Source organism: Emys orbicularis, chromosome 4 (genome assembly GCF_028017835.1).
Source record: "Emys orbicularis isolate rEmyOrb1 chromosome 4, rEmyOrb1.hap1, whole genome shotgun sequence".
Classification (NCBI taxonomy): Eukaryota; Metazoa; Chordata; order Testudines; family Emydidae; genus Emys; species Emys orbicularis.
This window is the reverse complement of record NC_088686.1, coordinates 489,185-516,891: the sequence shown is the minus strand read 5'-3', so window position 1 is coordinate 516,891 and position 27,707 is coordinate 489,185.

Genomic DNA, 27,707 nt, shown 5'->3' with positions numbered 1-27,707 from the left:
CTCCCGGCCATGCTCCCTACGCAGGCCCTGCTTAAAAGGGAGCTCTGGCCGTTCGGTGCGGGAGAGCGAAGGAGGGACTGGGTGCAGGAAGGCAGACATGCAGCAGCTGCTGAGGCAGAGCGATCTGCAGGGGAAGGACCGAGACTGAGCAAAACTCGGCCGGGAGGCCTGACCTCCTTCCCCCTGACCGGGGGAACTACTGGGCTCTGATCGTGAGCTGGGCCACTTGTCCCACACCTGGGCCTCTGCATACGGAGACTGGGTCAGCAGAAGGCTGGGGCCATGCCCCACACTGCAGGGAAAACAGGAAGGTAGGAAGTGGCCCAGGGGAGGCTGATCTGGAGTGGCAGCCAGAAGTCACTGAGCCAGCCCTGGCCTCTCTCCCCTTGGCACCTGGTGGAGCAAGAGGGCCTGGCTCCCCCTCCACTTCCCTTCTTCCCCCCCTTGGCTGCCTGAGAGCTCCCAGAGGACTCCGTGGGGGAGGGAGGATTAATGATGACATGGCTTCTGGGCCCCCACATACGCTGTCTCAGAGTCTGGCCGCAGCCTGACCAGGCCTGCTGCAGTTATGCTTTGTCCTCTGAACTGGGTTGACCCAGCTGGGGAAGGAGGGGATAGTAGGACTCTTTCAAAGCCAGGCTCTGCTCCTAAGTTGGGCTTTCCTTGAGAAACAGTGACAGCAGCACTCTCACCAGCCCCTGGCCTCCCCTGGGAGGCCCCTACAGCCTCTGCGGGTTCAGCAGCTTTCCCTGTTCGATGGATGGGGTCGCCACTCTGCGGAGAGCTTACATAACTAGCCCCAAGCCTCACAGCCAGTGAGAGGCCAGGTACCCTCACGTCCGTGCTCAGCTCTCACGCGGACCCTGCACTGCCTCTGTGCTTTGTACCCAGGATTGCCAGAGCTCCCAGCCCTGGCTCTCTGTGCCTGCCAATGGCCTTTAGGCACCAAACTCCCCCAGGCTCCTTTGACTATCCCCACCTGCCACAATGCACTCAGGGCCCAAGTCACCCTTGCTGTAGGTGGCCCCTCACCACCTGGGCCTTGGTTTCAAAGAGCCTGCTCACAGTTAAAGTGCTGCTCGGCATAGCAGAAGTGCCAGAATCAGCCAAGGAGCAGGGGAAGCTGTTTCCTGTTAGTTGCTGTTAGAAGAAAAACAGGAGTTGGCACATTGGGGCATTGCTAGCTCCTGCGCCCTGTGTGAGTTTTGCACTCTCTCAGTGGGCTCTCCTTGTCCTCCTCTCTCCGCACCCTTTGTAGGGTGCACACTTCCCACCCCCCATAGCATCCAGGCAGCCCAAGGGTGGCCTCTTTGAATGCTGGGTGTCAGGTTTAGCGAGGTCATGTAGATTGGACAAGAAAGCTGTTATGTGCCATGAGGTTCAGTTTATTCCAAAAGTTGTGATCCACGCAGGAGAAAAGAGTATTGCTGAGATACAGGTGGCTCAGTACTAAACTTAGATCACAACAACAAACCATCTGAGCCGCTGATAAAACATGAGTGTAAATTGACAAGGTCAGTCACTAGGGGAACGTTCATGCTTTGCTTGGTTACGCTGATTCACATCATTCTCTCGCTCACAATCTGCTAAGTGAACATCAGAAAGCAATTGTGAAATCAGGAACACTCCAGCTCACACTGAGGGGAAGTGCGAGAGCCAGGGCTGTTCGTGTCAGCAGAGCAAGGTACCATGCCATCCACGGGCTGGGAGCTGAAGCTAGACAAATGTGGATTAGAAACAAGGTGTAAATTATTAACAGGGAGGGGAATTAGCCATTGGCACCATTTACCAAGGGTCATGATGGATTCATCGATCCTGGCAATAAGGACTGGACTGGGGCAGGTCTCTGGCCTGTGCTATGCTGGAGGGCACTCAATGGGCACAGTGGTCCCTTGGCATCTGTGAAAGGTTTTGTTCAACATCTTCATTAATGATCTGGATGATGGGATGGACTGCATCCTCAGCAAGTTCGCAGATGACACTAAGCTGTGGGGAGAGCTAGATATGCTGGAGGGTAGGGATATGGTCCAGAGTGACCCAGACAAATTGGAGGATTGGGTGAAAAGTCCTTGTTGAATCTCATCAGATTTCAAGTGCACAGTCCTGCACTTAGGAGGGAAGAATCCCATGCACTACTACAGACTAAGGACCGAGTGGCTAAGCAGCAACAGCTGGAGTATTGCATCCAGTTTTTGGCCCCCCACTACAGAAAGGATGTGGACAAATTTGGAGAGAGTACAGCAGAGGGCAACGAAAATGATCAGGGAGCCTGGGGCACATGACTTATGAGGAGAGGCTGAGGAAACTCGGCTTGTTTAGTCTGCAGAAGAGAAGAATGAGGGGGGATTTAATAGCCGCCTTCAAGTACCTGAAGGGGGGTTCCAAAGAGAATGGAGCTCGGCTGTTCTTGGGGCACTCCGCTTGAAACTGGCTGCCAACTAGACATGGAGCCATTGATCACTACGCGTTGAGCCCGACGATCTAGCCAGCTTTCTATCCACCTTACAGTCCATTCATCCAGCCCATACTTCTTTAACTTGGCAGCAAGAATACTGTGGGAGACCGTATTACCTTTATTACCCCTGTCCCAATAACAAGGAAACTGGGGATCCAACACCAGCCACAAGTGATCATTTGGGCAAGCAATCCGATCATGCTGAGCACCTCGGCAGGGTGGGTGTGCCCATGCAAATGAGATCAGCTCCTGAAGTCCTTTTCCACAGCTCACCACTAGATATCAGGAGAGAGCTCATTCAGAATCTGCCTACAGATTTTTTTTTAAAGGTATATAAGGTACTTCAGCTTCTTCCTGGGGAAAGTACAGCTAAATACAGCTTAGTTTTTATTCAGTTTAAATTGACTTCCAGCTAAAACTAGCAACTTTTAAGAAGGCATCTTTGTCGTTCCTAGATTCTCTTTCCTAAGCTCACAAAAATGTGACTAGTAACAGTTTTCATTTTCTGACACTTAACATACCATAAATACATTGACCTGAACAGACTGGGACATTAGCAGAAACTTCATCTAACAGCATCCAAAAACATAAACAGTGTTTCTAGAGAGATTTACTTCTGACAGCAGGACTAGGTTGCAGATATACACACTCTTCAAAACAGCAGGGCTAGGAGCAGTGAAGAGTAAACTGTGAAGGTAGGAAATTACTTTTAGTAGTTAACAGTGACCATGATGCATTCTCTGTTGGACCTTAAAATGATTTGCAGTTCACATAAGATCTTTACTACCATAGTGTACACAGAGCAGCAGTATTCATTGGGAACTATGCTGCTATTTAGTTTCACACCCCAGAGACTGACACTCAAGCCATATCTTTTGCAAATTACTCTTTATTCTCCTGGCTCATCCAGCTAGCAGTCACTAAAAGCACACCTCCCAGAGCCTTATAAACAAAGTAATGTAATCCAGGGGCTAAACTCAGGGTTTAAGGTGTTTAAGGTGTGGATGGAACATAAGGGGCATTTCTCTGAGCCTACCCAAGGGAAATACTGCTGAAGCCGCTATGAGAATGCAACTGGCCATGCATCTGGGTTAACAACAGACCAGCACCGGCAGTTATCCCTTGATACAAGGATGATGTCTGCTGGGGGGAAAGTCATTGATGAGTCTTAAAATGGCTGAGTCGTCTAATTTGTGCTTTAGAGGTTTTTCCACATATGTGACGGGGTTGCTTGGAGAGAGCACAGCCACTGGCCACAATGCTGTACCCTTTCCTTCCTCCTCTGCCATGTCTCAGCCTGTGGAGCAAAGCAAGTCTCTTCAAAACAGGTCGAGGCTTGGTGTATGATGAAATGCCATTGCAGTCTATTGCCAGCCAGCTCTTCCCAATCCGTGGGGTCAAGATATATTTCAGGGAGTCCTTGTAGCGTTTCCTCTGTCCACGGGTCCTCTTACCATGACTAAGTTGAGAAAAGAGGACTTGCTTCAGAAGACGAGTATCAGCCATCCCATAAATGGCCAGCCCAGCGAAGTTGATGTTTCATAATCTTTGTCTCAACACTGGCGATGTTAGCTGCAGAGAGAATGCTGGTATTGGTGTGATGATCTTCCCATCTGATACGGAGAATCTTTCAAAGGCAGCACTCATGGTACCACTCCAGATGCTCAAGATGGCTTCGGTGTGTCAGACATGTTTCACACTCAAAGAGTGGGGCTGACTACTGCATTGTAGACCAGGAACTTAGTTTCCATCTGCAGATCTCTGTCAATTAAGACACAATGGAGCAACTTTCCAAAGGATACACTGGCACAATGGATCCTATGTTCAATCTCCATATCAAGATTGGCTGTCTGGGAGGGATGGCTACCAAGGTAGGGGAAATGCTCAGTGTTTTCCAGGGGTTCACCATCAATGACAATTTGTGGGGGAACGGGGGAGCACCTTAGTCTCCTCAATATTGAGGGAAAGTCCCAGGCTCTGATAAGCACCCAAGAAGAGACCTCAATGTGTGCAAGGATAGCAAAGACGTCAGTATACTGAAGGGCGGTAATAGTAGTCCTGGTGACCTTAGTTTTAGAACAAAAATGCTGCAGGTTGAAGAGCTGTCCATCCATCAATACTCAGTCCCATTTCCAGAAGAAAGCCAGTCACAAATAAGAATCAAGGTCATAGAATCATAGTATATCAGGGTTGGAAGGGACCTCAGGAGGTCATCTAGTCCAACCCCCTGCTCAAAGCAGGACCAATTCCCAACTAAATCATCCCAGCCAGGGCTTTGTCAAGCCGGGCCTTAAAAACCTCCAAGGAAGGAGATTCCACCACCTCCCTAGGTAACTCATTCCAGTGCTTCACCACCCTCCTAGTGAAATAGTGTTTTCTAATATCCAACCTAGACCTCCCCCACTGCAACTTGAGACCATTGCTCCTTGTTCTGTCATCTGCCACCACTGAGAACAGCCGAGCTCCATCCTCTTTGGAACCCCACCCCTCAGGTAGTTGAAAGCAGCTATCAAATCCCCCCTCATTCTTCTCTTCTGGAGACTAAACAATCCCAGTTCCCTCAGCCTCTCCTCATAAGTCATGTGCTCCAGACCCCTAATCATTTTTGTTGCCCTCCGCTGGACTCTTTCCAATATTTCCACATCCTTCTTGTAGTGTGGGGCCCAAAACTGGACACAGTACTCCAGATGAGGCCTCACCAATGTCGCATAAAGGGGAACGATCACGTCCCTCGATCTGCTGGCAATTCCCCTACTTATACAGCCCAAAATGCCATTAGCCTTCTTGGCAACAAGAGCACACTGTTGACTCATATCCACCTTCTCGTCCACTGTGACCCCTAGGTCCTTTTCTGCAGAACTGCTACCTAGCCATTTGGTCCCTAGTCTGTAGCAGTGCATAGGATTCTTCCATCCTAAGTGCAGGACTCTGCACTTGTCCTTGTTGAACCTCATCAGGTTTCTTTTGGCCCAATCCTCTAATTTGTCTAGGTCCCTCTGTATCTGATCCCTACCCTCCAGCGTATCTACCACGCCTCCCAGTTTAGTGTCATCTGCAAACTTGCTGAGAGTGCAGTCCACACCATCCTCCAGATCATTAATAAAGATATTAAACAAAACCGGCCCCAGGACCGACCCTTGGGGCACTCCGCTTGAAACCGGCTGCCAACTAGACATGGAGCCATTGATCACTACCCGTTGAGCCCGACGATCTAGCCAGCTTTCTATCCACCTTACAGTCCATTCATCCAGCCCATACTTCTTTAACTAGGTGTGCACATGTGTGGGTCCCAGCTGCTCCCTGCCCCCCTCATTGAAGCAGGTATGCAGGGTTACTGCCCTGGGAACTGCAGGGCACCAGTGGACATGGGGCTGACTGGAGGTAGGGGCTGGCTGCAGGCAGGGCATGGGGTGCAGGGCTGGCTGGAGACAGGGGTGTGTGGGGTGGGCTGGCTGGCTTTAGGCAGGGTCGCAGGGGTGTGTGGCAGGGGTTGGCAGGGCTGGAGACAGGAGCGTGGGACTGGCTGGCTGCAGGCAGGGCAGGGGGTGCGGGGCTGGGCTGCAGGCAGGGCAGGGGGTGCGGGGCAGGGCTGGAGGGAGGGCAGGGGGTGCAGCAGGGGCTGGTTGCGGGCAGGGGGTGCAGGGCTGGCTGGAGACGGGCTGGCTGTGGGCAGGGCAGAGGGTGCAGGGCTGGTGCGGGCAGGGGGTGCAGCAGAGGCAGCTGGAGCCCTGGCCCTATAAATAGCCCCCAAGCCCCTGCTATCCCAGGGCTCTGGGGGCTATTTAAAGGTCCCGGGGCTCCCCTGCTTCTACCGCCCCGGCCCTTTAAATAGCCGCGAGAGCCCTAGGGAAGGGCCGGGGCGGTAGAAGCAAGGGGAGCCCCGGACTTTTTAAATAGCCCCCAGAGCCCCCAGCCCCACCCCAGGGCTCCAGCCGTGGGGCTCTGGTGGCAATTTAAAGGGCCTGCGGCTCCAGCCCCTGCTGGGAGCCCCAGACCCTTTAAATTGCCCCCTGGGGAAGCCGGGCCGCGCCGGTACGCTGTACCGGGGCTTGGGCGCGGGGCCCGATTCAGGGGAATTGGTTGAATTGGCCTAAAGCCGGCCCTGTTACTACCTGCTTCTCCTTTTTTCTGTTTTTGTTTTATTTCTAATTGCTGCCTTCATTCCACCACAGAACCAAGATGGACTTTTTGGCTAAAGTTGCCCTTTTTCCTGATTGTGTAGCCATGGCTTTTAGCCATCTAATAAACTCTTCTGTAAAACCTCCCCACTTTCTGTCTAAGTTTTACCTCCTAATCAGTCTCTCTCATTTTCCTCTGCTTTGGGAAATTAGCCCTGTTGAAGGGGTGTGCGGATGGGTGTGGGTTACTGGCTGGGATGGTCCTCTGTATGCCAATATTGAATGTAATCAGGTCATCTTTGTCAGTCATAGTGAGGTCTAAAATAGTTACCTTGTGTTGGGTGCAGTAGCTTTTGTGTTAGCAAATTATTGTTTTAGAAACTGTAATTTATTACTGGCTGCATGAGACCTCCAGCATATGTTTCCCAAACTGAAGTTCCCCATAATTACACAGTTTTTTCTTTCCATACATTACGCAGGAGTTTAAGGGATAAACTCTGATACATAACAGATCATCCAGCACTACCTGCTCCTGGGCTCCGTTTAATTAGCTCTTTGATCCAAGTGCATTCCAGAGCCTGCACTTCTGAGTTATTGATAACTCTGAAACGGGTAATGATGTCTTTAATGTAGAGTGCCCCCCACCCCAACCTCTTTTACTCACTCTATCCTTCCTGAATAGGTTACAGCCAGTGACTTCAATATTCCAGCCAGGTGACTGTTACACCAGGTATCAGTCATGCCAATCTCCCCTCAGCCTTCTCCTGCATTCCAGTGACTAGTCGGGGTCACAACAGATACACATCCTGAAACAAATCTGCCCTGTACATTTCAGTGAAAGAGGATCCCAGCCCTGAACTGCCCGAGGAGGAAGATAAATGCAGACTTTGAATAAGGAAGCACAAGCACTAAGCAACCCTAAATAGTTTGATTTTCTACTGACAGTAAACAGTCCAGTGTTGGAATGTCCCAAAGGAAGAGGACAAGATGTATAATTGTTTTACCCTAGGAGACAGACCTGAGAGGTGCTTTCACAGCTCTTGGTACACGGAATTCATGAGTTCAGAACAAAGATATAAAGGGTATACCCTATGGAACAAGGTAGAAAGCTGATTGGTTCAATCTAGTTCCAGATGATGTGTATCTATAGTGCCCTTTACTTGCAAACAGGTAGGGTATAAAAAGTTGCCTTAGGGGTTTAACTTTGGGAGCAAAACTTCTGTGTAAGATACATGTAACGGTGCTGCACTAGCTGGCTTCCTGGAGTCTGATATTGTATAAATGTTTGTCCTGTACTATATTATTACTGGCTTATAGCAAGCAACTGGCCTTGGTTATTTGGTCTCCTGAGTATCTTTCATAATGAACCAAACTATGGTTAAGCAATTGACTATACAATTTGTCAAGAGAGCTAAAGAAATGCTTCTGTCGCCACAACCAATACCGATCTTTTGCCCTGGGTTATAAGGCTGCAGTGTGGGAAATCAGAAATTTGGTCCCTTCCCATTATAGTCACATATACACTGCTTCTCAGAGCATCTCTGTGAAGAGGTTAGTATCATTTATGATCAAGGGGGGAGGGATAGCTCAGTGGTTTGAGCATTGGCCTACTAAAACCCAGGGTTGTGAGTTCAATCCTTGAGGAGGCCACTTAGGGATCTGGCGCAAAATCAGTACTTGGTCCTGCTAGTGAAGGCAGGGGGCTGGACTCAATGACCTTTGGGGGTCCCTTCCAGTTCTAGGAGATAGGTATATCTCCACATATTTAACTTACTCTTCCTAACTTCAAACCCTTTCTAATATTATGGCTATGAAAGTTGGGTCCAAACATAAATATTATAGGCTCCTCTCATTCCATTTAAAAGACTAAGCCTGTAGGCTAACTTGATTGTCCTCCCAATGGGTGTGCAACACGGGAGACAATCCTTTATTGGTTGGGAGGTTGAATGATTAATCTCATAGTCCTATTCTGTGAATAGGAAATGGAAGGAAAGTTCCATAATGGTAGTTACCCTAGAACTAGGCCCCGATTCACCTCTGTGTTATGCCAGCTTTACGTTGGCACAACTCCACTGATTTCAGTGGCATTACACTGATGGGGTCGTGAAGTAACACAATGTGGGAGCAGGCCCGTAGTGCACAATACATAGTAAATAAAATATACAGGTAGGAAGAAGACCTACAATAATCAGAAGACCTGGAAGAAAACAGAAAATAGTAACTGATAAAGTCTGCAAATGAACCAAAAATTGGGGGAGTGTAAATAAAGAAAAGGACAGGTCACTGATACCGAGCGATCAGGATCACTTGGTGAACTGGCACAAACAAACAATGTGTGTTTTTAATAGACTAAATGTAAATATATCCCCTAGGAACAAAGACTGTCGGACGTATTTACACACAAATCTCTCTGAGATCCAGGAGGTTCCATGTTGTGGGGCAGTTTCGCTGTGTAAAATAACCCTGAGAGACTCTTAGCACACACAAGTCTCTGCAAATCACATATGAAATACAGAGTATTTTGTTGCTCACTAAAATATTTTTTGTTTACAAATGTGCAATGATGCTGAGACTAAAGTAGCAAATGTCCCCTCACCCAGGATGTATGGACTGCCACAGGTGCAGAACATCCTTCAACAAAAGGATGCTTTGAACAGGGGGTTGGACTAGATGACCTCTTGAAGTCTCTTCCAACCCTAATCTTCCATGATTCTATGAAAAGTGTAACTGGCCCTTGGCTGAGGCAGCAAGGTCTAGTGGACAGCGGACCAGGAGGGCAGTAAGGAGACCTGCATTCTGCTCCTGGCTCTGCCATTGGCTCCCTGTGTCGTCATGGTCAACTCACTTAATTCCCTTCTGCCTTAGGATGATGATGCCCCGTCCCCCTGCAGAAATGTCTTGAGCTCCATGAAGCTCAGTACTATCACCCTAGTGTCGCCTACTGATAGCACTGGAGCCCAAAAGCTGCAGCGTGGAGGTGCCCAGAACCCCTCTAAGTTCTACTTCATATCCCTAGGCTCACTGTAGGAGTTATTCCACAGAGATTCCTCTCCCGTGGTGTACGCTGGTGCCTTTTATGGCAACTGACAAGGATTTAAGGCAAAGGACGGCGTGCTTGTCTCACAAAGGAAGGTCACAGCCAGCCTGGATGTAAAGCGCTGCAAGGATTTGGGTGAGCAATATTCTACTAGACATGAGCGTAGCTTATTCATTAAGTCTTGGCTCTATAATGCATGTTATTTTATTTTATATGTATCAATTTGTTTCTGATACTTCTACCTGCTATTTCTTGAATCTTTGAGCTTTGTTAAATAAATTTGTATTTGAGTTCGCTATAAGCATATCTAAGTGCTGTGAGTTAAGCAGAGCTGTGAGCTGAGGTGGAACAGGTAAGCTGGGATGTATTGTTTCTTTGGTAACCATGGATCAGCGAATAGTGCGAGTGACCATTAGACCAGGGGCTGGACACTTGAGAGAGAGACTCGGAGAGGTCAGGGGTTGGTGTGTGCCTGTCACTAATCTGCAGAGACACAGCGGGGCCTCCAAGGCCCCGAGGGCAGGATTGTGTTGCCAGTGGCTGGTGGAGTTGGGGAGCAGCTAAGGGCAGGTAGCGAGGGAGCCTCACAGTCCTGTTAGTTAGTTAGTACCCATTATGCCTCTGGTGTTTGGGGCAGCAACGAAACCCCTCCACTCCTGTCTGTTTCTGGCAAGTCTTTCAATGGTTCCCCAGCTGTGCCTCAGGTTTTTCAGCTCGGCTTCCACAGATCTTTGCCATGTTGTTTTTGGGCGGCCTCGTTTTCACTTGCCTTCAGGTGTCCATCTTATTCCTACTCTGGTGATGGAATCAGTTTCCATCTGAAGCACACGGCCAATCCATCTCCAGTGGTGCTCTGATCTTCTTGGCTGCACTGTGTGAATAGGTCTTGGTTTGAGATTGTTCTGGGCCAAAAGATTCAGAGGATTTTTCTGAGGCAGGTTGTATGGAATGAAGACAGTTTGGACATGTCATACTTTGTCATTCCCTGGCATTCTGCACTATAAAGTAGTGTTGGAAGTATGCAGCTCTGATAAATCTTGAGTTTGGTTTTGGTGTTGTATTTTGATTATTTCCAGACTGTATTTAAGCTCCTGAAAGTGTTTCTGGCTTTATTGATTCTGTTCCGGATGTCCTGGCTTGTTCCACCGCCCTGGCTGATGGTGCTGCCCAAGTATGTGAATGTTTCTACATCGATGAGAATGTGATCCTCTATCTGTACTGGTGACGGTGAGGCAATATTAAGGGCATGATTAAGGGCAGAAAGCCCCCACCAGCACAGACTCTGGGGATCGTTAGAGCATGCAAGTTGTCCCACCACGACAAGGAACAGACATCAGAGGACAGTCACAGCTCTGGGCACCCCTGAAAAGCATCAGAGTGGCATACACTGTGCTTGCCAGAAGAGCAGCATTGGCACAGACGGTTTCCTATTGTCAGAACTGGAATCCAGATCAGTTGCTTTAGTTGCTGCTCTTGGCTGGGAATCAGGTGAAAGTTCCAGTAATTGAATGACTGCATGGGGACACCACTTGTTTAAGGAGCAGCCCCATCGAAAAGTGACAATTACAAATGCAGCAGGAACCTTAGGAAATCCAGGGAACCCCATCGTGGTAAAAACTGTATTCAGACTTGAACCCATGTGAAAGTGAAGGGGATCACAGGGTAACACAGCACAGCTCAGCTCCCCTTTGCTAAAGCCATCGATGGCTGGGCCAAACACTTCACAGGCTACTTAATCATCCATCAGCAACCTTGCTATCAATGGCATATCACAGTGCCTGATACACAAAGAACTGGCTAGACCATCAAGTATTAATGGGACAGATGCCTCCATCAGACATTCATCACAGGGAAAGCCATTATTTTTGAAAACTCATGGCGATCGGGGGAGGTCCCGGATGACTGGAAAAAGGCTAATGTAGTGCCCATCTTTAAAAAAGGGCAGAAGGAGGATCCGGGGAACTACAGGCCAGTCAACCTCACCTCAGTCCCTGGAAAAATCATGGAGCAGGTCCTCAAGGAATCAATTATGAAACACTTAGAGGAGAGGAAAGTGATCAGGAAGAGTCAGCATGGATTCACCAAGGGGAAGTCGTGCCTGACTAACCTAATTGCCTTCTATGATGAGATAACTGGCTCTGTGGATGAGGGGAAAGCAGTGGATGTGTTATTCCTTGACTTTAGCAAAGCTTTTGATACGGTCTCCCACAGTATTCTTGCTGCCAAGTTAAAGAAGTATGGGCTGGATGAATGGACTGTAAGGTGGATAGAAAGCTGGCTAGATCGTCGGGCTCAACGGGTAGTGATCAATGGCTCCATGTCTAGTTGGCAGCCGGTTTCAAGCGGAGTGCCCCAAGGGTCGGTCCTGGGGCCGGTTTTGTTTAATATCTTTATTAATGATCTGGAGGATGGAGTGGACTGCACTCTCAGCAAGTTTGCCGATGACACTAAACTAGGAGGCGTGGTAGATACACTAGAGGGTAGGGATCGGATACAGAGGGACCTAGACAAATTAGAGGATTGGGCCAAAAGAAACCTGATGAGGTTCAACAAGGACAAGTGCAGAGTCCTGCACTTAGGACGGAAGAATCCCATGCACAGCTACAGACTAGGGACCGAATGGCTAGGTAGGAGTTCTGCAGAAAAGGACCTAAGGGTCACAGTGGACGAGAAGCTGGATATGAGTCAACAGTGTGCTCTTGTTGCCAAGAAGGCTAACGGCATTTTGGGCTGTATAAGTAGGGGCATTGCCAGCAGATCGAGGGACGTGATCGTTCCCCTTTATTCGACATTGGTGAGGCCTCATCTGTAGTACTGTGTCCAGTTTTGGGCCCCACACTACAAGAAGGATGTGGAAAAATTGGAAAGAGTCCAGCGGAGGGCAACAAAAATGATTAGGGGTCTGGAGTGCATGACTTATGAGGAGAGGCTGAGGGAACTGGGATTGTTTAGTCTCCAGAAGAGAAGAATGAGGGGGGATTTGATAGCAGCCTACAACTACCTGAAGGGGGGTTCCAAAGAGGATGGAACTCGGCTGTTCTCAATGGTGGCAGATGACAGAACAAGGAGCAATGGTCTCAAGTTGCAGTGGGGGAGGTCTAGGTTGGATATTAGGAAACACTATTTCACTAGGAGGGTGGTGAAGCGCTGGAATGCGTTACCTAGGGAGGTGGTGGACTCTCCTTCCTTGGAGGTTTTTAAGGCCCGGCTTGACAAAGCCCTGGCTGGGATGATTTAGTTGGGAATTGGTCCTGCTTTGAGCAGGGGGTTGGACTAGATGACCTCCTGAGGTCCCTTCCAACCCTGATATTCTATGATTCTATGATTCTATGAAAGTCGCCTGGCTTAGATGGAATACTGCCAGAAGTCCATAAGCATGGTGGTCATCACATGCCTCAAATGCTCACATGACTCTTCAATGTCACCTGGGAGCAGGAGACCATGCTTCAAGACTTCAGGGATGCCTCAGTTGTCTATATCTACACACACACACACACACACACACACACACACACACACACACACACAATTACAAAGGTGACCGAGCAGTCTGAATAAACAATCATGATATCTCACTTCTTTCCATTTCTGGGAAGACTTTGCCACATGTCTTGCTCAATAGGCTCTCCACCATCACCGATAACATCACTTCAGAGAGCCAGGGTGGCTTTTGCAAAGGACTCAGAACAGGGGACAGGATTTTGCTGCTCACCCAATACAGGAAAAATGTCAGGAACAAAACCATGATCTGTATATGGTGTTTGTAGACCTGACAAAGGCCTTTGACACTGTTCATTACATGGGTCTTTGGTGGATCATGCACAAAGTTGGATACCCACACAAATTCATCACTATCATGCACTCGTTCCAGGATGTCCTGCTGGCTAGAGTGCTAGGCTCTGATGAAGCACCATTGTCTGGTTTGTCACAGCGTTAAGCAGGGTTGTATGCTTGCACCTACGCTATTTATTATTCTCTTTGGTACTATGCTACTCGAGTCTTGCAAAGGTTGTGAATGGGATATTTACATGTAATTCCATGCAGATGGTAACGTTTTCAATCCAGGTCTCAGCAGAAGGGGTGGCTGTGAGGAGATGAGAATGAATGGCACACCTCGGCCCCTGCCCAAGCTTGCGCTGGCTGGTGGCAGAGCTGCTGTTTTAGGTGCACTATTCATGGAGAGCGGTCTCCCGGGAAATGGTGCTCATGCAGCTCACGTTGGAGTGCTGGAATCACCCAGGCCAGCACTAAGGCCTCATCACCAGCTAGGCCTGTTTGGTCCTGCATTGCTGCTGAGCTCTTAGCAGCACTTTGTCCTCCAGTGACGTTAGAGAACCAGCAAATCTCAGCACAGCCTCTCTCCTGAGGGGGTTCTGTGGCAGGAATCAGTGCCGGCTGGGACGTCTCTGTTCTGATCCTCACTCTCCCGCTGCCTGTCTGGGTGTCCTTGGGCCTGGTTCCTGCCCGTCTCTCTGAGCCTCTGCTTCACCATCTGTAAAATGGGGACGGTGACACGATATTTATTATTCACAGATTCCAAGACCAGAAGGGACCTTTGTGACTATCTCATCTGAACTCCTGTGCAACAGGCCACAGGACTTCCCTGACCCCATTCCTGGTTAAACTAGAGAATCTCTCTTAGAAAAACATCCTGTCTTGACTTAAAACTGGCCAGTGATGGAGAATCCATCAGAACCGTTGGTAAATTGTTCCCACGGGGAGAGGGATAGCTCAGTGGTTTGAGCATTGGCCTGCTAAACGCAAGGTTGTGAGTTCAATCCTTGAGGGGGCCACTTAGAGATCTGGGGCAAAATCAGTACTTGGTCCTCCTAGTGAAGGCAGGGGGCTGGACTCAATGACCTTCCAGTTCTATGAGAGAGCTATATATCCATATATTATTATTTATACCCTCCCTGTTAAACACCGGTCTTATTTCCAGTCTGAATTTGCTGGGCTTCAGCTTCCAACCATTGTGTTCTGTTCTGCCTTCCTCTACTAGAGTAATGAGCCTGGCAATGTTACCCAGGGAAGGTACTTACACTTTGTTATCAAGTCACCTCTGTCCTCTCTTTGGCAAGCTGCATAAATTGAGCCCCTTAAGTCTCTCACTAAGGCATTTTCTCCAGGGCTCAAATCATTTTTGTGGCTCTTTTCTGCACCCTCTCAACTTTTTCAACATCCTTTTTAAAATGTGGACCCCTGACCTGGATGCAGTGTTCAAGTATCAGACTCACCAGTGCCCCACACAGAGGTAAATTCACCTCCCTGCTCCCCTGTTAATACATCCAAGGATCTCATTAGCCTTCTGTGCCACAGCATGGCACTGGGAGCGCTGGCTAAGCTGCATGTCCACTATGCCCCCTAGACCCTTTCCAGCCTCTTTGCTTTGCAGGATACAGTCCCCCAGTCTGTAGGTGTGGTCTGCATTCCTTGGTCCCAGATGTAGGACCTGGCCTCTGACTGAACTGTCGATTTCCCCTTCAGGAGAAGCAGGCTCCTTCCACCCCCCACAGTACCAGGCCCTGTGGGAGGCCCTTGTCTCTCTGACAAACAGTGGGACACAGGGTTTTGCTCCACTGAGCCCAATGCCATTTCACTGGCCCGTGCTACAGGGGACTGCCTTGATGTTACTCACAAAGGTGTAGAGCATGCTTCTTGCATGCTCTGAGGTGCCAGACTTCAGAGGTGTCTGGCAAGTCAGTAATTCATGGGGTTGGGTGGAAGGCTCATGCCTGTTCCCATTTTGTCTACCCCCTCCCCGCCCCACACAACAGACTTGGCGTATAATTACTTCACTGACAGGAAGACAGATGTCTAAGCAGTCTCAGTGAAGGATAAAAGGGCAGTGTTGCTGATTACTGCATTACCTGTTCGCCTGCTTTTGGTATTTTCATAAATAATGCATTCAAAAATACTGCAGGCAGATGTGGGAAGTGGTAGCTAACTCTGAGGCATGGCCCTAGACCACAAATACACAATTATATTTAGAGCAAACTCCTAGGAAACCTACTTGTTTTTCTCATTTCTCCAATTAATAACCTACAGGAATGAAGAGGCATCTAAGGTTCTTACTTTTGGCATTCATTTACCATGTAATGAAGAAACTTCCCCAGGAACAAACCATCTTTATTATCGCAGGGTTTTTCATTAGCATTTAAACAGCCTTGACTGTTATATATTTGTCTAATTTCCCTCCTCATGTTAAATTGCTGTACTGCACTATTCACTTTGATATGGCTAAAATAAAATGCAAACATCCAAGAACAAAGAATGTAGACCATATTTGCGGGCTGGGGGACTCTACCCTGGGAAGCAGTGACTCTAAAAAAGATTTGGGGGTTGTAGTGGACAATTAGCTGAACATGAGCTCCAGTGCAACGCTGTGACCAAAAGAGCTAATATGATCCTGAGATGCATGAACATGAGAATCTCGAGTAGGAGCAGAGAGGTAATTTTACTTCTATATTTGGCACTGGAGTGACTGCTGCTGGAATACTTTGTCCAGTTCTGGTGCCCACAATTCAGGGTGGATATTGTTAAATTGGAGAGGGTTCAGAGAAGAGCCATGAGAATGATGGCAGGTTTAGAAAACATGCCTTATAGTGATAGACTCAAGGAGTTTGATCTAGTTAACAAAGAGAAGGTTAACGGCTGACTTGGTTATAGTCTATAAGTATCTGCGTGGGGAACAAATATTTGATAATGGGCTCTTCAATCTGGCAGAGAAAGGTCTAACACGATGGAATGGCTGGAAGTTGAAGCTAGACAAATTCAGACTGGAAATAAGCCATACATTTTTAAACCAAGCTTGGGTGTTTTTCTAAAAGATCTGTTCCAAGAAAGGTTTTGAGGAAGTGGCATGCCCTGTGTTATACAGAAGGTCAGAGTAGGTAACCACAAGGGTCCTGTCTGGCCTTGGAATCTATACACAGGGCCAAATTATCTGCTGGTGTAAACCGGTACAGCTCCATTTGCAGAGAATGTGGTGCCTTTTTCTTACAAAGCAAAAGCGAATTGATGCATATCCAAAAAGGTCTGTTCCCCCTTCGATGGTCCTTTTTATGGCCCATAAAGATGGCCTGACAGTGCCTGGTTCTTATACTGTTGCTGATGACCCCACAAGCCATGCTACTGGAATCAATGGGATTGTTCACAAAGCAAGGCTCCACACAGCAGATGAAATTAATTCCTGTTCATAGGGGCCATCAAAAGGCCTGTGCACTATCCAAATCCTGTTTAACCCCACCTGAGTTTCAGAGATGCATACACTTTGTGGTGCTCATTCTCTGAACAGGGTGATTTTCGCCTCAAGTGAGTATGGGTGGCAGAACTGAACTTGAGCTTTCATAAAACTTCCCTCTTTCATCCTGGAGAACTTTAGCATTTCACTTAAAATCCTCAGCTACCTTTATTTGGAAGAGCTGCTTATATGATCTTGCCACAGAGGGAATTCCGTAAGTAATAAAATTATGTACTTGATACCAAATAATACAGTAAAGTTTACAGAAAGCTTAAAATGCAACTGCATTATTAATAATGGTTTAAAACATTTTATAAAATAAAAATAGAATTTTAATGTATAAAAGGTCTCTTTTCCCTGAAAGTTTGTCTACCAAAGACGTAGGTAAATATATATATATGCTTCCTATTATCCTGCCAGCTGCAGTTTCTATGTATCGATATCAATCTACCTCTCAATATAATACATGAAAAAGAAGACACAGAACTATACCACGTGCAGAGTTTCCTGCAAATAGTGATTATGTGCAGTGCAGTCCTTACTGGCACTGGAGGTTCAAAACTGGGGGTCCATTACTGGGCCTTCTGCAAGAGGTTAGAGCTGAACAGAGGATCAAGTCTGGGTAGTTATTTTTTTTTTTTTTTTTTTTTTTTTTTTGCATTGGAAAATAATTAATTTGATGCAGACAGTTTAACACTTTCAAATGCTTGTGCTGGTTTACCTAGAGCAGATGGTCACTTAACCAAGGATTCACGTGTGTGTGTGTGTGTACGTACATGTACAGCAATACATTCTGTAGAGACGGCATGTATAAAACTCTTGTGCAAGTTAGTCCTGTGGAGTTCCTACAGCTCTGCCTGAAGTTCTGACCCTATACAGTTCCTGAGCTCCACAGGATTGCTTTGTACAGTTCCATCTCACAGCGCTTGCGTCCCTTTAGAGTGAAACTCCAGCATCTATTGGTAAAGCACCTTGAAACCCCACGGACTGTTCTGCTCTAATGCAGTGATGAAGTTGAGAAACAGAGTATACAAAACAAGATATGCAGAGACGAAGTTGAAAATTCAGCCTTATCACTGCCCCGTGTTCTTGCTTGCCCGCACTGCAGAACCTGGCTGTCCTGCTGTGGCCCAGGCACTCCATACCAACAGGGGCAGCGTTTGCCTCTGAAAGGATACATTTCTGTAAGAAACCGTTTGCTATTGGATTATTCACATCTCTTGTAAAAGTCTCGTTTGTGAGTTATAGTCTGTGGCAGTGCTAATGAGTTTCATGTTATTAAAAAACACTTGTGTTATGAAATATATGGTAACATTCTTCATTTAAATCCTTTCATGTTTCTATCAGGTTGTCAAGATTCTCTCTTCTAATGTAGCAATTTGTAGCTTTATATCATCTGTGTTAATTCCTTTTTGTAAATTAAGGATCTGTCAGTGCAGTAAGTTTGACAGTATCTCCCTGTGCGCCAATCTTTAAACAAATCAAACTCTGATAAGCTAGAGTGTCTTACCTCAAGGAAACACAGACAAGTTCACAGCTTATTTATCATTTCACTAAACCGCTAATTACCTGGAGAGAGTGAAGTTACTTTCAGAAAGTTCATTCAGATACAAGTTGACTGTGACTCAGACTTGGCCCCTGGAGAGCTGTTGCTACTGTTTAAATTTCAAGTTTCATTTAGAGACTTTTCTAAAAAGAAATGACTAATTGCTTATGCTAAATGAGAAAATGCTTCTCTTTGAATTCTAGCCTAAACTGTGCTGACTTGAAGACTGTCTGTACAGTTTATGAATTCTGTGTGAGATTACAAACTCTGTTTGTATCTGTCAACCTGCAAACTGCATTTCAAATGTGCAGCCAATTTGCTTTCTCTGCTGTCTGTTTGCCTCCAGACTGGGCTGAAATTCCAAAGGCTGCTAGCAGAAGGATAAGGAGAGCCCTTGAAATGAAATGGATTAGCTCTGAACAACAGGCTGGCTCCCAACTAGGAGAGCTGGTTTGTCAGGGGGAGAGATTGCCTAGCAATTAAGTCACCTGGCACGGGTCTCTGGCCACCTGAGGAGGCTGATCTGTCCTGACAAGGGGAGCTGAAAGGTATAAAAGGGGCAGTAGCTTTTCTTCTTCGGGGTCATTTTTCTCCAGCTCAAGAGTGGGGAGAAGCAGCCCAGTGTGGAGGAGCCAGATAAGGCAGGAGTCCCTGACTGCCTTCCTGGACACAGATGGTCCCCCCAGGACTCCCAAGGGAAGGGTGAGCAAGTGAGGAAAAGGATCTGTATTAAAGAGTTGTAGTGTTAGAATCCTATGCAAAACGTCTGTGTGTTTTGTGGCTCATAATTGCCACGTTGCCTCTGAGGGAGTTAAATGTTAAACCAGAAGGCTCAGTTCTTGGGTAGAGTTCTGGGAGAAGATGTCTCTAAGTCCCTGGGGTATCTTGGGGGCCAGGGCTGATGGGTTCCGTTTCCATCAAGAAGTAGCAGATGAGGGTAGGTGCCCAGGAAATGTGGCAGAGTGGCCAGCTGAGGAAATAGTGCTGCAGCCGGTTGAGATCCAGGGAAGTTAAAATACCTGGGGGACCCTGTGACTGGTTCCCTCGCTGCAGTTTGCTGAGGGCTTGAGAGGGTGTTCGACTGGGACTAGTGACGTACGCAAAGGCCAATTTTCCAGCTGTGCTAGCGTTCTGCTGCTAGTGCTGCACTCTGTGTTGTTAATATGGGTCCATGGAATGCTGTTTATCTTTATTGCCGTTGTAGCAGCAACGGAAGTGGCCACTGTAGCAGAGTTGTCCTAAACCTATCCATTCTCACTTAGTGAAAAATTCCAGTCTTTTAGCCAGATTTTAGTCTCTCATACTCCTGTTTTACACCAGTGTAACTTCATTGAACTTAGCAGTTACACCTGTGTACAACTGGAGCACGACAAAATCCGATATCGAACTCTGTCCAAGGAGAGGGGGGTGTATATGCTTTTGGTTTTATAGGCTTTGAGCAAAGATAGCTCAGCAGTTTTGGAGAGTGTCACATGATGCTGTAGTCCCCTCCCACATTTTATTTGTAATTTACATTCAATACGTGAATTATGTTTTCCATTCTATTTACTTGTTCAATAGCTAGCTGATGAGTAACACTCTGAATTATACTTGTGTGACTTAAATAAAAAGTATCAATATTACACCTGCCACTACAGCATATATGCAACATGAAGGAATGAATGTAGAAATACTTCTATAGCACCTTCCATTCAAGGACCTCAAGCATTTTCTGTTCAGAGTCTTGCTGGGTCCATTGGTTGTAGAAAATGCCACTCTAGGAAATTAGATACTAATTGATACTAAATAGTATCAATTGATACTAAATAGTATCAATTGATACTAAATAGTATCAATTGATACTAAATAGTATCAATTGATACTAAATAGTATCAATTAGTCTGGTTTTGTCCCAGTGGGGAAGTGTTGAAATCTGCTCTTCAGAATGACATTGTGCTGAGAATGACTTTTCAAAAAAAATTTAAGCCAAATAATGACTTGGCTACATTAGGGCCAAACGCCATGTTTGGTGAAACCATCTTTCAAAGCATTTTCTTAGCATGGTCTTTTTGTAGCCTATTCAGGTACACCGATATGATCCTCCGAAGCAGCAGAAATTCCCCAGGATGTCCCCGAGTGCTGGGTTTTACATTTAGACCAGTAAGTTAACTGAAATATGTTTAAAATTACAAGTGGCCAGATAGCTCCCTATAGACAATATATCTGAGGAGGCTTGTATTTATTCTAGCAAATACCTAAAAATATCATGTGTTCCTGAAAAGCGGTACAGCTATCTTTGTCAGGACTGTGTGAATAATTAACAGGAACAGAGATGAAATCTTGCCCCCTTTCTGACTAGTCTAGAAAAGAAGTGACAGTGTCAAGCAGGTGTTAGGCTGCTCTGCATTGCTGGCCTGCTTTGGGGAGCACAGGGGTTTTTTTAGTACAGCTAGCTCTTGAGCAAGAGCTGTAGCTAGCTTCAAAAGGATATGGAACGGTTCCTTTCTCTTCATTCTCCAACTCAGGTCCCTGGGTGGGTGCCTGTGACAATTAATGGGCAATCCATTGTAAAAACATAAAAAACCCACAACAGGGCAGAGGGCAAAACCTCACTGTGATGTTACACCCCATATTCTTCATGGAAATATGGTTGTTATGGATATGGCACAAATGAAATGTACTTTATGCAAGATGGGTCTTGTAAGATATCATTGGAAAGATTATTATAATTTACTGAATGTGTTTATCCAATTTGTATGCATGCATCATTTCTGTGTCTGAAGCTGGGAATATTGACCATGTCTCTGTATTTCAAATGTGCTATGTTGGATGAGGCCGAACAATGTTAGTGGCTTATTGAAGAAATGCACACAAGGATAAGGATCACCCCAGGAACTGTCTGCAATAGAAACCTCTCAGAGAGAGCTCCACGCAATGGAAACTGTTTGACCCAGGTCACAGCGAAAAAACCTTTTCCAGCAAGTGGGGGGAAGATATAAAAGAGGGACAATGACAACATGAAGGATCCTCACTTTCCCTACAAGAACACACCTGAAAACACCTGAGGAACAAAGGCAGAACTGTGAGAAGTGATGGTCCCAGGCTAAGATCTTTAGCCTGTGTAAGAAAACCTGGGAAAGCAAGGCAACTTGTGCCTTAAGAATCTGCCAGCCTGTTTATCACTCAGGGTGAGAATTTGTTAATTTGTATCCTAATATCTAGTGTGTTAAGCTCAGTCTGCGGCTTTTGTTTATTTAATAAGACAATCTGCTTTGTTCTGTTTGCTATCCCTTGAAACACTTAATATTCACCTTTTGTAGTTAATAAACGTATTACTTGTTTATAATAAAACCTAGCTTATGTAATTTCTAACTGGGGGGCAAGAAGTTGTGCACATCTCTCTCTTCACATTGAGGAAGAGGGTGAATTTTATGAGCTTGCGCTGTACAGATTTTTCTATACAGTGCAAGACAATATTATTTTGGGTTTGTTTCCCAAAAGGGGTGGGCACATGAGTGCTGGGGGAGCCCTCTCACACAGAGCTGACTTCAGTCTGTGTCTGCCGCGGGATGTGGCCCTACCTGTGTATGCTGCAAGAGGCCGGAGAGCCTCATTCAGCACAGCACGGAGAGGGAACCCAGCCTGACTGAGCAGGGGAGTCTCAGTTAAACCCCAGCACATCAGGTGGCATCCCAAAAGTGGGGTCCAACCCATCACACTCACTTTATTGCCAGTGTGTGAGCTAGCCTGCTATATCCTCCCCTACTTCCACAGAGCGTATGCCCACTGCATGGGGGGTTGTGTTCATTAGTTTTCTGGCATTTCACTCATCATTCACCCCATCTCCTGGAGTGAGTGTGTGAGCATGCTTCCTTGAGGCTCTAAAGGTACACAGATTTTCTAAAAGATCTGCTCCAGGAATGTTTTGGGGGAAGTTCTACGTGTAATGCAGGTCAGGCTAGATGATCACAGTGGTCCCTTCTGGCCATGGAATCTGTAAGCTCTGTCCTCTCCCCTTTTTCCATACAGACTGGCACTGCTAAAGCATCTCCACAGAACTAGAAGTGCAGGGTATTTCGGTGTTCCAAGTTAATGTCACTTCATTTAATTTCACACTCCACACAAATGTATAATGAGTTGTAAGAAGGGCTTAATTTGGAATTAAAGAGGTGCTGGGGCTTAAGCGTTCTTTTTTTATTTGCTTTTCATAACTGACGTGGCAAGCCCAGAGGTGCCAGAGCTATGAACTGCCAAGTCTAGAGGTGTTGGGGCTCAGCCTTGGCAAGACCTGGCACAATAAAGCACTGCTTGTAAGTCTCTGTGGCTTGATCATGACTTCAATGGTAGAAGAAATGGGACCACAGCCTTTACATAGACAAAAATGTCCTGTGGATAAACATACAGGTCTGTCGCATCTTAGGCGCATTTCACATGCATGATTTCAGCTTTACGCGGTCAACAACAACAACAAAAAAAAAAGGGAGAAAAATAACAATTTAAACACTGTTTCTGAAGTGCGGGCGATTCTGCCTGTCATTACACTCAATGTCATTTTGACTATACGCGATTTTCGCTTTAGGCGCTGACTGCGTAACGTAACCCCAGCGTAAGATGAGACAGACCTGTACTTCATAGTGCCATGTATAAACTCATTACCAAGTCAGAACATTGTTTTTCACAGCTGGGTACTAGTGAAAAATCCAGTCAATTGAAAATCAGTGCAGTTTCACCACTAATGCGAGGTTTGAATTCGACCTCCAAAATATACAAAGCATTTCAATAGAAACCCAAAATTATTTCCAGAGATGTGTGCTGGAGGTTTTTTGTTTTGTTTTGTTTTTACTTTCTGCATCACTGATTGTGTGGTTTATAATACCGCAGACTAAATTCATTCTTCGTTTAAATAAGAGATGACTTTGGCCCACTATGTTAATTCAAAATCCATATAAATTGTAATGAAATTGGGTTAATGCTAACAGTGGAATCTATATGACTTTATAACCTGTTTTACTATTTTCCATTCTATTCAAACTGTTATCAAATAACTAGACTTGAATTGTTTTAGGGCATCACCATATTATTCTTTATTCTTGGTGTTTCAAATAACTATAATGTAAAAAATATACTTCGTTATGGACCAAATCATAAGGTTCTCATTCAGTTTGCATTGTTGCCTGATGTATTATTTGTTCATTAATTTTGTTGATCATTTTAAGAATTCCCAATTAACACTGAGGAGTTTAGAAGGTTCTTGTTCCAGGATCAGGCCCAGCTTTAGAATTACTATTCAGGTGAGAGCTGTGACATTCACCCCCTTTTCCTTCTTTGTATTTCCTTACTCTACTAATGTTTGGGTGCCTTTCTCCCATAGGTCACTGAGCCTTTTAACCTCAAGTTCCTTAGCATACATGTCAATTAGTTACCGTGGTATCCGTGTGGTTGGACATTTGCTGATGTCCCTAACTAAAAATATCTCAGACAGGTATAAACGAGCATCTTGTGGTTACCTGACAGCAGTTTAGTCATCCTTGTGTATTACAGCATCCCTTCCAGTTCTATGAGATAGGTATATCTCCATATTATCTTGTGAGATCGTATGATCTAGGGTTATTCTTGGGTTAGCTATTTCTGCTAAGGCTATTTGGGCCATATGCCTTGATTAGTTTAGTTAAACTGTTGTTTTACAGGCCCCGAGGCTTGTAAGCTCATTGCTTTGCTGCCTTAATTTATACCTATAGGCTACAGCATTCAGTTCTTGCTCAGGCAAACCTCCCATTGACCTTTGGATGCAGATCTGCCTGAGTAAGGGTTGAGTAAACACTAAATAAGGAACCTCTTGGGGTTTGGCCCAATGTCCTTATTTCCGTGTCGTCAAGCCAGTGTTGGAATCAGTTCTGCCTTTTAAAGATGTGATTAGTATTTTGCGATGAATACGCTTTTCCTAATGGGGTCTAGGTAAAAATGTCAGAAGGGATTGCTCACAAAGGGATATGGAGGCATGTAGCAAGCATTCCAGGGGTCGGAAGAAAATTGCTTTTAGGATTTCAGCAGTAGTCACTTGAGAGTCCCAGAGGCAAAGATGCTGTTGCTTCTTTTAGAGGTGGATGCCTGGAAGACACATGCTATCATACAGTGAGAAAAGTGATTATTGTCTAATTCGTACCAGAAGTCTATTAGCCAAAAAAAACAGTAAAGTTAGAAGCAGTGAGATGCAAGGCTAACTATCTGAAAGGCCATAAATGGTTGTCCTGGTATAGACAGGCTGGATACTAAAGAGCGTTTACCTATTGGGTCATATTGATTGATTTTCTGTACGTTAAATACCACAGAGAAAATATTTTACAGTAAATACTTATAGTGCTACAGCAAATAACTGATGAGACTGAGACTGATTGGAAGTGGTTGTGGTGCTAGAGGAGCTTAAGTAATTAATTAGTTCTTTTGGTCTCAAGGAAGAAGACTGTATGGAGTATAACAATACACAGAATCAGATTTTAAGACCAGAAGAGGCCATCAGATCAATAACATTCCATGTGCTTCACAATGAAATGCTCCCAGTTCCAGCCAGTACCTTACAGTCAGAATTTTGTTCTACAGTTAAAGCTAAATTGTGCTAAGTCACAGCCGCGGTGAATTGTGTGTTTATGATTGCTCCAGTAATCACCTACAGAACATTTTGAATTGTATAATTTAATGTTCAAACTTTAAAATTCATGCTATTGCGTAAGTCACTGCTATATACACAGTTATAGAAGTCATCCATTCAAGGAACAGAAACAATTGCACATGACTTCTGAAATTAATCAGAACTGCCCAGGTTTCAAAGTCTGAATAGTTGCAGCAAATTAATCATGAGGCAGGAAAAATCATGTGGATATTCACTAATAATTTTGAGTAATGACTACAGTGAGAATTTTTTTTGATCTTCTCAAACCCATTTCACCATCAGAAAGAGGTTAAAATCTAATGAATCAATGATTAATTAGATAACTCAGAGTATCATGTAAACTTTTTCCAGACTCCCATGGCCCCTGGAAACAGAATGCATCTGAAACTGGAGAATTGGTAATGAAATGCAAGCCTACATTAATATTTATACCCGAAGTCTAAAACTCAAGTTCAATCACCCTATATCATTAGCATATTTACTAGCTTGGTTGACATAGGTGTCTACTCTCATTATTGTCACAGTGCAGGCACTGTCAGTAAAGCCTGACATTAGCAGGAAATGACATTTACAGGAGAAAAGACAACCATTTTGCTACCAATACATCCTGGAGAGGAGTAATCAAACATGGTTAAAACTTTAATTCCATTGGTTTGCATGCATTGACTCAGAACCTTTCCATTTTTAATACATAACCAACAACTTCTAAAAACTTAAAGTATTAACCTTATGCCTGCAAACTCTACAGCTACTTCTGTTTTACACCTTCCAAATGACAGATGTACATAATCTTTATAAATCTTCCATGAAATCAGCCAGAGCTGGCACTGCTTACTCAGCTCGGACTCAGCAGCACGTCAGTGAGCACTAGGATTCGACTTACTATTTGCATGTGTAAGTGGCCTAACGTAATTCCAAGGGACTTGTTTCAAAGTGTAGCACACAATATGAAATGTTCAGGTGTGCATTTGTAAATGTTTGCTGCATCACACTCTCTCATATGCTACCCACACTTGTCAGACATTCTTCTAGAGCATTGTCCCATGATTCTGATGTAGAAAATGGAAAAAAGGCACATTTGTATCAACTGAACTCTTTCCAGCACCGCTGAAAACAAACTTGAATGGCTCTTACATTGATATGGGAGGAAGAAGTGCTTATGAATTACTGCTACCTCCTTAAGGGCCGTTTTAGCAACGCACGTGGTGCATAAGCTCGTAACTGGTCACCCTGCTGAAATGCAGTGGTGATAACTGCAGCGTCGGTTCTGAACACAGTTATTGGCAGCGACGGGGAAGAAGAAGCCTATAGTGGAGACTGGTGGAAGTCCTGGACAGATAGTGAAAAGGAAAGCACAGGCATCATGTAGTGGATGGCTAGTGGCTGGGAACCTTCCTTGGAAAAAGAGACTTACAGAGAGGTGTGGTTCAGGAAGACAATGGAAAGAAATAAGCTTCTAGAAGCTGGGAAAGAGTGGGAGGCACTTGGAAGAAGAGCGATGGGGCAATGGAAACAAGTTGGTACATTCAATTTTGACGGCAATATACTTTTTATTAAAATATTGAAATTATTTTATCAATAAACATGATGGAATTGGCACAGAGACAAAAAATCTGGCAGGATGAATTTTCTGTTTACTATCATTCTCTGTTACAGAATTGGTTTGTAGATTTCTTATGGGTTTAATTAAAAATCGGTTCATAATGTGGCAGTGATACAGATTGCATAATCATCTCTATATTTTCTGTATTTTGTTTTGTAATTTCTTGTTCATAAGTTTAATTTCCTTGTGAGTTTGCTTAATAAATCCATAATGGTGTCATGGCTGAGTGACTATTGACAAGAATTTCTAATAATCCTAGTTGATCAATTCAAACTGTTTGCACTGAAGTCATGAATGTGATAATCAAAAAGATTGACTATAACCAAATTAACAGTAAACTGATTTGCACAACAATGATGGCAGGGATTATCATACATTTTTAAAGGAACATTAAGTCTTTGCATTTTTTAAAAAGATTAGAATGAAACCATTATAAATATTCATTCTCTGAAATGAAGTTCACAAGATGGGCTATCCGGAAGGTTTGATAATGATTACATTGCAAACCGTATTAATCATTAGGAAAGCAATTACCTTATTTCTGTAAATCCATATACTGTACTTGAGAGAATTTGACATGCCCATGCATGTATAAAGATTTATAGCATAAACTGTTATTTTTCTAAGAGAAGATGATGATTAGATTATCACATTAGGGAATAGTTTCAGTTACATTGCAGCAATAAATGTCCATATGTTCATCTGTCTCGAACATACATAACAAATGGCTGGCTATTCAAAGACTCCCCATTAAAGCCAACAGGCTGACATGGTTTTGAGTCTACGTGTTACTGCACAAAAATGTCTGCATATGAATGAGTGGCCGTGTCTGGGGGAATTAAAATGATCCCATTCTTTCCAGGATCACTCAACCCCAAAGGTTCAGGCTCTTCTCTTCCCCCCTCCCCCCCCCCCCCGCCTTTAGTTGTTAGCAGCATCCGCTGGGCCCAAAGCCGAGGATCACTGTCACGTGACAAACACAGTAAGGAACATGCTTTCCTTCGGCATCCTGCACACTAGTCATGTATGTCAGGCAGCGCAGATGATCAGTTCCCCACCCCG